Here is an 11,432-nt window from a genome sequence, read left to right as displayed (position 1 = left end):
ACACCCAGAAATGCTGCTTCAGCAGATGCCCAGCCAGGCTGAGACCCTATGATGTGGGGGTGGGGCCGCCTCTCCCTCTACTGTGCCCACGGAAAGTCTACAGATCCTGTGAAAATGCAGATTCTGACTCAGCAGGTGTGGTGTGGACCCCAGAGTCTGCCTCTAACAAGCTCCCAGGTGATGCTGATCGTCCTGGCCTGGGGAGTACACTCTGAATAGCCAGACTGAGGGGGACCCGGTTCCCTTAGAGGATGGCCCTTCTCCCTACTCCAAGTTGGTCTCTGCTGTGTCCTGGCCTTGAGTCTGTGGGCACCACACACAGAGCCCCAGGGTCCCCAAATCCAGGGGATTATTTCCATTTGTAACAGAATCCCAGCTGGGCACCGGTCTCCCCAGTGTTCTCACAGCTCTGGGGAGTTTGGATTGACTCCTGGTAGTGAGGTCCCAGTGATGACTCTGGGGTGAGAAAGGAGCAGGCCAGGTGATGACTGGTGAGGGATGCACAGCCATCCTTGGGTGTCCCCAGCCCGGCCTCTGCTTCCAGGGACAGAGACCCAGGACCAGGTGTCTCAGGAGCTCAGTTCCCAGGTGGGAAGGGGGTTTCCTGTGTCCTGGGAAGAGAAGAGGTGGTGGGAGTTCCGGTGGCTGAGGCTCCCAGGAAGGTTTTGAGGAGAGCCTCCCTCAGGGTGTGTTGGCTGAACTGTGGCCCAGAGACTGTCCATGTGTCCCTGAGGGTCCTGGGCAGCCTGTGTCCTCTGCCTGGGGGACTTTCCTGTGGTCACTCTGCCTCCCCCATGGGTGGTACCAGGTAATGAGCGGGGGCTGCACAGGGACCCCTGATAGATCACGGTGCTCCTAGGGCTCTAGAAGGAGAGGACAGGACGGAACAGGCACATGGGAGGGACCCAGAAGGGTCTGTTGCAGAAAGGGATGGAGATCAGTCTCCTCCTCCACCTTCTCAGCTAAAGCCAGCTTCAGGGTTTAATGTCCTGTGTGTTGTCTGCATGCCCCTATGTCATCCCCTGGAGGTGATGCTGGGGGCCGCACCAGGGATACCGATCAGGCTCCCAAGGATGTGAGTGGGTCCTGAGCCCTGGGCAGAGGTGAGGGACTGGTCAGCTGGGTCCTGGTCCCTGTGGTCCTAGACTGCCTGACTCCATCTCAGGGCAGAGTGAGCCCAGGCAGAGTACAGGCAATGTCCAGAAGATTCCTGCTCCTGTGTCAGGAGAATTGTCCACCCAGAGGGATGGTGCTCTCTCCGCAGGAGCTCTCTGTCCTTAAGATTTCAAGGAATGACCTTGTAGGGGTCCCTTGAGACTTTGGGGAAAAGGCACCGGCCTGAGAGGCTGGACACCACAATGCCCTGTCTCCCCATCACTACAGGGAGGGGAGGCGGGAATGCATCCAAATCATCTGTGTCCCTGTCTCTGCTCTGCTCTAGGTCTCCCCATAGGAATGAGGAGCTGGAGGCGGCTCCATCCAGAGACTCAGCTGAGGGATCCCAGGGCTGCCTCTGTGAAAGGGGAGGAGACCCTCGGCCCTGGGGAAACACAGGCAGATGCTGGGTTCTCCTGTCCCATCTACCTGGGACATTCCCCTCGTTCCCCAGGACTCCTTGGGCTGCTGAGAAACCTTCAAGGAGACATAGAAGGTGTCCCCACAGACCAGGGGCCCTCAGGATGAGGAGTCACCCCCTGATATCTTTGGAGATCAGTGTAGGGCTCTGAACTCCCCTGGTAGTAACCACACCTGGGGTGGTGATCCAGAATTTGTGGCAGGTCAGATCTCTGAGAGAAGAGGAAGGACACTGCTGCCCACTCAGGCCCTCTGGGGAGAGAAGTCAGTCACAGACAGAGATGGGAGGGGGTGTCCGTGTCCTGGGAGTGAATGGGGGTCCAGCCTCTAACTGTAGGAGGCCCCTGTTTTCCCTCCTGAATCTAGGAGGGGGAAAGCCCTGACAGCCTTACAGGGACAGCCTCGGGCACGTGCTGGCCCCCTCCCATGCTGAAGCCAGTGGCCTGGGTCTGCGGGGAAGAGGCTCCGACCCCAGGTATCACATGGCAGGGGGCAGGGGGGACATCGTGTGGTTTCCCTCATGCATTTAACCAGTATTTACTGGGCTTCTGTGTTATGTCAGGCCCTGGGCTGGGTCCTGGGAACTCCACAGAGAACATGACAGATGGGGTTGGTGGATTCGTGGGATTTACCTTGTTATAGGGCCACAGACAGTCAGAAAATCATGGCACTGAGGAGTCAATTTTAATACAGAGAAGGGCCAGGAAGGGAAAGTGTCTGGTGCATCTGGACGATGTCAGGGGGTCTTAGCTGATGGGGGGTCACATGGAGCACTCCTGAGAACGTGACCTTTTGGCTGAGGCTGGAAGTGTGTGTGAGTGGACCTTTGCCCCTTGAAGGACAGAGAGTATGGAGGGATGAGCTGCCCACAGAGGTACCAGTCTCAGCGGGCAGACGCCTGGCTGGCCAGAGGGGCTGATGGGGTCCAGTGTGGGGAGCCTGGAGAGCCGAAGGACTGTGACTGAGTGAGGCTGGGGAGGATCAGACCCTGCTGGGCTGTGGGTGCTGAGGAAGGCTCCAGGCTGCAGAGCAGCTCTGCCACCTTTGGTTGACTAGAAGGGAAATGTGAAGAAAAGGTCCTGCTATGCAGTTTTGTATTTTTAAAAATTTGTACTTTAAGTAATATTTCATATATGTATATATAATTTTAACAACTTTTTTGATTTATACATGACATATAAGAAACTCAACAGGAGTGCCTGTGTGTCTCAGTTGGTAAGAGTCTCCCTTTGGTTCAGATCATGATCTAGTGGTCCTGGGATGGAGCCCTGTGGTGGGCCCTTGCTCAGCACGTAGTCTGCTTCTCCCTCTCCCTCTGCCCTACTTGTGTTCTCTCCCTCTCTAAAAATAAGTAAATAAATCTTTAAAAAATACTATTGGGAATTATTGTTAATTTTGTTAAGTTTGATAATGGTATTGCGGATATGTAGAAGAGTATCATTCTTAGGAGAGGCAGCCAAAGTACTTAAGGATCTCATATCTTGATGTGTGCAACTTACTTTGAAATGGTTAAAAAAAAGAATCAGGAAAAAGGGGAATAAAAGGAAAAAAAGAAATAGTTCAGAAAAAAAAGTAAATGTGGTAAAATGTCACACTTTGAAACTAAGGAGGGGATACAGGTATTCTTTGTATTATTTTCCCAACTTTTCTGGATGTTCGAAGATCACCATAATAGAAAGTTGAAAACAGGGAGATGTGTAAGAACGTGACTTGTTGCAGCAGAGGTCATGGAAGGTGGCATCAGGAGAAAGATCTGAAGGATGGCAAGGAGCCAGGCATACAAAGACTAGAGACCACAGGCAGAGAGAACAGTAAGTGCAAAGGCCCTAAAGTAGGAAATAGTGAAGCATATTTAAGAAGCATAATGAAAGCTAGTCTGACTAGGACATATTCAACAAGGAGGAGAATGGTAGGAAATGAAGTTGGATGGGTTGGTAGAGTCTGGAGCATGTAGGACCCTGAAAGGACTTTAGCCTTTATTCTCCAACTTATTCACTGGAGGGAATAAAGCCTGCCCTTTAGCATAAAGGTGCATGCAAATAAAGCATGCAAAAAGCATGCAAATAAAGCATGATATGTATTTTTATTTTTATTTTTATTTATTTACTTTTTTTAAAGATTTTTATTTATTTATTTGAGAGAGAGAATGAGATAGAGATAGCATGAGAGGGGGGAGGGTCAGAGGGAGAAGCAGACTCCCTGCTGAGCAGGGAGCCCGATGCGGGACTCGATCCCGGGACTCCAGGATCATGACCTGAGCTGAAGGCAGTCGCTTAACCAACTGAGCCACCCAGGCGCCCCATGATATGTATTTTTAAAGGATCTTTCTGGATTCTGTGTGCAGAAGAGATACACCACAGAGAGGCTAAGGGGACCAGTAAAGAGATTGTTGCAATTTAATCCAGGTGAGAGACACAGGTGTCTTGGACCAGAGTGGCATTGGCGGAGGTGGTGACAAGTGGTCCGATTCTGGGTATATGTTGAAGATGGAGTCAAACAGGATTTTCTGGAAGATTATATGTAAAATGCAAGAGAGATAGAAGAGTAGGGATGACTCCAAGGCTGTTGGCCTGAGTAGCTGGAGGAAGAAGTTGCCATTTATCTTGAAATGAAGAAGACTGCAAGAGGAACAGCCTTGGGGTGGAAGTTAGGGGAGACGAGGAGGGATATTAGGAGCTTAGCTTTGGGTATGTTAAATTTGAGCTTATTGGGGTGCCTGGGTGGCTCAGTCGTTAAGCGTCTGCCTTCGGCTCAGGTCATGATCCCAGGGTCCTGGGATCGAGTCCCACATCGGGCTCCCTGCTCGGCGGGAAGCCTGCTTCTCCCTCTCCCACTCCCCCTGCTTGTGTTCCTGCTCTCGCTATCTCTCTCTCTGTCAAATAAATAAATAAAATCTTTAAAAAAAAAAATTTGAGCTTATTGGACATCCAAATACTGATGATAAATAGGTATTTGGATATTTGAGGTTGGAGAGGTCCTGGATGGAAATAGAAATGTGGAAATAATCAGCGTGTAGGTAGTATTGTATTTAAAGCCTTAAGATGGGATGGCAGCATGAAGTGCAGGTGGGGGTGGGTAGTAAAGAAGAGAGGGCTGAGAACCGAGCTTCAGGGCACTCCAGGGTCTAGACAGTGGGAAGATGACAAACATGACAAAACGGTGGAAACTTCGGGGAGCAACCAGAGAGGCAGGAGGAAAGCCAGGTGTGCTAGCAGGTAACACGTGCAGGTGTAATTCAGGTAAGATGAACGCTGAGAATCAGACATTAGTTTTAGCAACATGGAGGCTACCTTTCAAGGAGTTCTGCCAAAAAAGGGTGGAAGGCTTAGGAAGGAATGGAATCAAGACAGGATTTTTTTTTTTTTTTTTAATAGGATGAGAGAATTGGTAGCATGTTTGCATTCTGATGGGAATAAGTCAGTAGAAGGGAACAGTGAGCTCCAGCTGACAACATCCCAGTCTGAGTAGCAGGAATCCAAGAAGGAGAATGACCTCTAATGACCCACCCATGTGGGCATCCCCTCCCCACCCTTGGATGCAGGAGATACAGCCCCTTCCTCATCCTCTTCAGGAGCTATGGCATTATAGACTTTGGTCATGTCTGTGCTCCTGACTAATGCACACCAAATTAAATGGAGTCTGACCCAAACAGAGTCATATTGAGAATGAGCCAAAAACACTATCACATTAGGCAGGAAAGTACTACACGGACAGAATCTGTGACAACTGTGATTCCTGAGTAGTCACCCCATCTGGTGTAAACTGGCCTCCAGATTGGTGATAAGAAGGGAAGCTGGAACCCCTGAGCGTGAGGGGAAGCCATCAGGATGGACGGGAGCCTGTGTCCGTTCCCGCTGCCTCCATCTTGGCAGTGTGGGTGTCCTGCTGGTGAAGCTGGCGTCCTTTGGCACAGAGCTAAACACACACCTGGCTTAGGAGTCGGAGGAGCTGAAAGAAGGTGCATGGCAAGGTGAGCCAGCAGAAGAGGAACAACTGGGGAGAACCGCACAAGCGCCCGCCTGGATCTTCGAAGTAAAAATGCAAGATGGCTGCTATTTCCAGCAAAAATGTCTTCTGTGACCCAGCCTCACGGAAACCTCCAGGGAAGGGAATTTTGGGAGTTGTAGTTCAGCCCTGCCAAGTCGACGTGTTACAAAGTCACCTCAGCTTTCACAGGCCTGAGCACCGTGCCCTGGCTGTGCGTTCTTGGGACCAGTAATTCCACGAGGGCAGGGGTGAATGGCATTCATATTTGGGGCTTGGCACAGAGGGGGGGCCCAGGGAATAATCAGTGAATTAATCAGCAGTTCTTGAAGAGACACGGAGTCCTAGGTTCTCCATTTAAATCAGAAACCTATCAGGGCACCTGGGTGGCTCAGTCGTTAAGCGTCTGCCTTCAGCTCAGGTCATGATCCCAAGGTCCTGGGATCCAGTCCCGCATCAGGCTCCCTGCTCTGGCCTGCTTCTCCCTCTCCCCCTCCCCCTGCTTGTGTTCCTTCTCTCGCTGTGTCTCTCTCTGTCAAATAAATAAAAAAGAAACCTATCTAACAGTATCATAGACTTTTATTACCTCCATGTGTGTGGGAAAATATGGACCCCTCCATGGCCTGAAGGGGATCAGGTTATGAGACCCCCAAAAATGCTACTTCGGCATAAAGATTATTTTGAGCTGAGGCCAACTGCGAATCAGCAGGTGTAGGAAGAGTTATCCATCCTCCCCTTATCTGCCTTAAAAGCAGGGCACAAGTTTCCCCTGCGAAGGTGTGTCCCCATGCTGTACCAGAAAGAGAAGAGCAACGTGCATTCCACCTGAGACAGGGAGTCAGCAATGAGACAAATCTGCATAAACAGACCTCCCTACAATAACCCTATTGTCCATTCTTTCCCCCATTTATTTGTTGGTTGCTTCTTCAAGATTTATCATACCCTAAAGCCGAAACCTCCTTTCCTTTGTTAAAATAGTATAGAAGCCCCTGAGTCTAACTGCTTCAAATTTCACTTCTTTTCTGCCAACTCCTGTGCACATAAATACAATTGACTCTTGAACTGTGAAGATCTATTATATGTGGATTTTTTCAATAAATACAGTACAGTGCTGCAAATGTATTTTCTCTTCCTTATGATTTTCTTAATATCATTTTCTTTTCGGGGCACCAGGGTGGCTCAGTTGCTTAAGCAGCTGACTCTTGATTTCGGCTCAGGTCATGATCTGAGGGTCGAAGGATCGAGTCCCACATCGGGCTCACACTCAGTGAGGAGTCTGCTTGTCCCTCTCAATTAGCGTTGGCTGTTTTAAGTAACAACTCTCCTGATAATGAACGGCGAGTCATCAGAGGTCATGGTTACTGTTAGGATAGTTGAAGGAACACTAAGTGGGAGCACCCACCAAAGCCTCACTAGGACCCTTTGAGGAGAGTGGCTCTGTCCCGGAATTACAGTGTGGAAACTGAGGGTCATCTGGTCATAAAGGCCAGGGAATGATGGATTGGGATCCAGGCTGTGAGCTCAGCCACTTTCTGCAGTGCAGCTCAGGGCCATGGGGTGCATTCCCTCATTCACATTCAGACATTCTACCCATTTCTGTATTGTAAATATTCTGGAATATTTACAATCCAGACCCATGTGGCATGATACAGATGCACACAGAGTATATAAGAATATGGAAACCCAGACAAGGGGCAACCAGTCAAGGGTTAATCCAGTCTGTAAACATCTGAGGTGGCTTCCTGGAGGAGGTGGCACTGGAACTGAGTCTAGAAAGGGATAGATGATGTTGGCAGAAAGAATTCCATGGAGAAAGACCTGGAGGGGAGAGAATACTTGATTCCTTGGAAGATAGATAAGAATAGGTAAATATGGAAATGCATAAGGAAGAAGGGAGTTCACAGAAAAGGAAGTGCAAATGACTCCTGATGCTTAGCCCGTTGATTAGAGACTAGAACTTAATTATTCCAACCACTAAAAAGAAAGGAGAATTATGTAATGTGATCAAGGTGCTAAATATCACTACAATGGCAATCATATTATAATATTTAAATGAATCAAGTTAATAATATATTGTACACCTTAAATTTATACAAGTTATAGGTCAAATATAGTCAATAAAAGGGGGGGGGAACAAAGAAAAACAAAGTCTCCTCTCAACCCAGAAAACCTCTCCACAAGGTGGAAGAGAAAAAAAAAAATAAGAGTTTTATTTCTGAATAAGCATTAAACCAGAATGTGATGTGCATCACAGGTGACCCACTAAGAAATTACACAGAGAGAAAGCTCACCCCCTTACATGGCCAGGTAGATACAACTTATTACATACATCTTCTCAGTCTGAACACTAACTAGTCCTCAAGCTAGAGGACTTGACAGCCCCATTTGTCACACATCCTAAATTAGCCTGGTTATTGGGGGGTGACCATCTGTGTTAGTTAATTGGTTTTATCCAAAGGAAAAATAAACTTTTCCTATCTTTTTTTAAAAGACTTTATTTATTTATTTGCGAGAGAGCATGAGCAGGGGGAGGGGCAGAGGGAGAGGGAGAAGCAGACTCCCCACTGAGCAGGGAGCTGATGCGGGGCTCAATCCCAGGATCCTGAGATCATGACCTGAGCCAAAGTCACTTAACCAACTGAGCCACCCAGGTGCCCCTAAACTTCTCATATCTTTATGACTGGAGGTAGTTCTGCAAAGTTGGAATGAGGTGCCCCCACCTAAATTAGGCTCTTACCCTTCCCCAGAAACTAGGAGATAATCTGGGGGCGCTATCTTTCTTGCTGATTCTGTTTCAAAGACATGGGTCCCATGTCCTTGAAAAAAACATCCCTGAGTTGTAAAGGGCACAAGAGACCTATTTAGATGTTTTCAAGATTTACATACATCTCGAAGGGACAGAGAAAGCATTTACTTACAACTACACATTTCCTAAAGAAAATACTTCTGAAAGAAAGCGGGGGGGGGGGTGTCTCTTTTCCTTTTTGCACCAGGTAAAACTAATTTTTCTTTCTCTATTTGTATTTACCCTTTCAGGGGTGACTGCAGGGAGGAAGTGGTGTGTCCTGTCAAATGCTACAAAACAGTAGCCTGAGGAGCACCTGGCAGGATGTGGTGACCTTGGTAAAAGCAACTCTGGTGGAAAGGGAAGATGGAGAGACGGATAGGTGAGTGGAAGAAAGAAATGTATCCAGAGAATGGAAGATGCTTGTCTGAGAAGAGAACAGGCAGGATAAGGAAAGCAAGACCAACAAAGTGATTTTTTTTTCAATGAGTGGCTTCAGAGGATGTGTAAGATGGGGACACAGCCAACGCAGATGGGGGAGTAGAAGGCTGGCAGGATACAGGCTACCTCAGCCACCGTTACCCCAAGAAGCACCATCTTGGGGGAATCTCTTGGAGGAATGGCCATTTTAGGTTCTATAAAGTTCAAGTCTACAGAAAAAATAACAGTGAAGATTTAGGGTCAGGGTCAGGGTTCAGCCAGGTCAGGGTCAGGAATTGGTTATGAGAAGATATTCATGGTCAGAACGTGGGTTTGGGTGGGATGAGAGCTTGTGATTCTGGGGTCAGATTAGAGGTCAATGTCCAGAAGACAGAGGCCAATCTTCAGATACTATAAACCTGAACTTCACTCCATGTCTTCCTACTGTCTATTTCTCCTTCTCCATTCTGTAAGTTTCTTTTGCTCCTATATTTCATTTTTCTTTCTCCCTCTTCCTCTCTTTCCACCTCTCTCTTCTCCTTAAGCATGAGGAAGACAAGAAAGGGGTAAAGAAAAATTGTCTCCCTCACCCTTATTTTTGCAACTCATGCCCGCAGAATTTAAACAGCTTTAAAAGTTGGTTCTTTGTTGATTGAAATTGACTTTAGACACAACACGAATAATTTAGAAATCAAATGAGCATAATCTGGCTCAAGTCTCTTCAAATAAGTAAAATCTAAATTCCAATTCCTTTGTCTTCTGGAGTAGCCCACAGTTGATTTTTTTTTTCTTTTTGCAATGGATCAGTTACTTGTATTCGATTTTTAAAATCTTGTGACTGGTTTCATAAATATAATGGGGCAAAAACCTTACTTCCTGTAAGGAAATCAGGCTTGACTAATCCTCCTGCTGGCACTAAAAGAAGGAGAATTGCATGTTTGTAAGTGCAGATACATTTGAATATCAAAATAGTAGGGACAGTAAGTGATAGGTCATAGAGGAAATAGTCATAACTTATAAAAAGGCCAAACCCTTAAAAACACAAAAGAATTATGCTAGAAATTAACCCTAGCCTTCTCCCACCAAAGTCTTCCAGTTGGAAATATCAAAATCTAAAATGACTCCTGGGTGATTATATTTAGAAATTAATGAGAGTAAGAGCGTCTGTTTCAAACCCAGAACACTTTTTATGGAGTATCTTACAATCTCCAATAGGAGAATCACAGTGCAGAACTCCAGGTTTTGGAGAAAATCCATGTCTCCCTATGCAGATACCGATTTGGAAAGGGACTCCTGGCTTGTCCCTGGGCCCGGGCAGAATCTGGATGCCAGGTGCCCTGGACTAAATGTGTGTGTCCCGTCCCACAATATGTATGTTGTAGTTATTTATTTATTTATTTATTGAGTGCGTGAGTGACTGGGGGGAGAGGCAGAGGGAGAAGGAGAGAGAGAGAGAGAATCTCAAGCAGGTTCCATGTTCAGTGTGGAGCTTGACATGGGGCTCAATCTCACAACCCTGGGATCATGCCCTAAGGTGAAATCAAGGTCAGATGCTTAACCAACTGAGCAACCCATGCACCCCAAGGTGGTAACATTCTAATGAAAATCTCAGGCCTAAGAACCAGGGAGCCAGTGGTATAAATCCCAGTCCAAATCCGAAGGCCAGAGAATGGGAGGGCTGATATCCGAGGGCAGGAGAAGACAGATGTCCGATCTCAAGCAGAGAGCAAATCCCTGCTTCCTCCACCTTTTTGTTCTATTTAGGACCTCAATGGATTGGAAGAGGCCCACTTGACTGGTGTGGGCCATCTTTGCTCAGCTCACCAATTCAAATGCTATTCTTTTCTGGAAATAGCCTCGCAAAAACACCCAGAAATAATGTTTTACTAGCTATGTGGGCATCCCTGAGGATAAAATCAACCATCACAGCACCCTTATAGGAAGCAGCCAGAGCTGCTTAGTTTTCCTTCAGCCACGTGAAGACACAGTGAGAAGTCTGCCATCTGCAGCCCCCAAGAGGGCATCCTGATCTTGGACTCCCAGCCTCCAAAACTGTGAGAAATAAACTTCAGTTATTGATAAGCCATGGTATCTTGTTGTAGAAGGCCAAACTGACAAAGTCACCTGGCCACAAACACCAAGGGCACTGTGACCCGAACTGCACATCACATACTGGGTGCAAACTACCAAACCATGACATTGGGTGTGCACAGCAGCATCTGTCATCCACGGAAAAGATGTGTATGGGATTAGATTCAAGTGGGGATGGAAGGCACAGGCATACACCTCAGCAGATGGCTCAGATGCCCACGGTACCTGCTCCTGATGCATCTCCCTTCACCTACACGTATGGGCTCATGGATATTCCCTGTGATCTGTTTACAGAGAAGGGGAACAACAGACCAGGTGTATGGACGGATCTGTATGATGGGCTGGCACCAGGCAATAGGTAGATGCTGGGTTAGCATTGCACCCATGTGGCCCTGAAAGAGTGATGTAGGGAAGTCCTTCAGGTGGTGAAACTTCAGGGGTCCACCTTGTGGGAGAGAGGGATGTCCTTAGGTCCACTTATGCATGGATCCATATGAGCCACCTGATCAAGGACTTGGAAAGAATAAAAGTATAAAGAGAAAAAAAGAAAAGAATAAAAGTATAAAATGAAGACAGG

Source organism: Phoca vitulina, unplaced genomic scaffold (genome assembly GCF_004348235.1).
Source record: "Phoca vitulina isolate PV1807 unplaced genomic scaffold, GSC_HSeal_1.0 scaffold52, whole genome shotgun sequence".
Taxonomy (NCBI): Eukaryota; Metazoa; Chordata; class Mammalia; order Carnivora; family Phocidae; genus Phoca; species Phoca vitulina.
Note: the sequence above shows the minus strand (reverse complement) of the source record.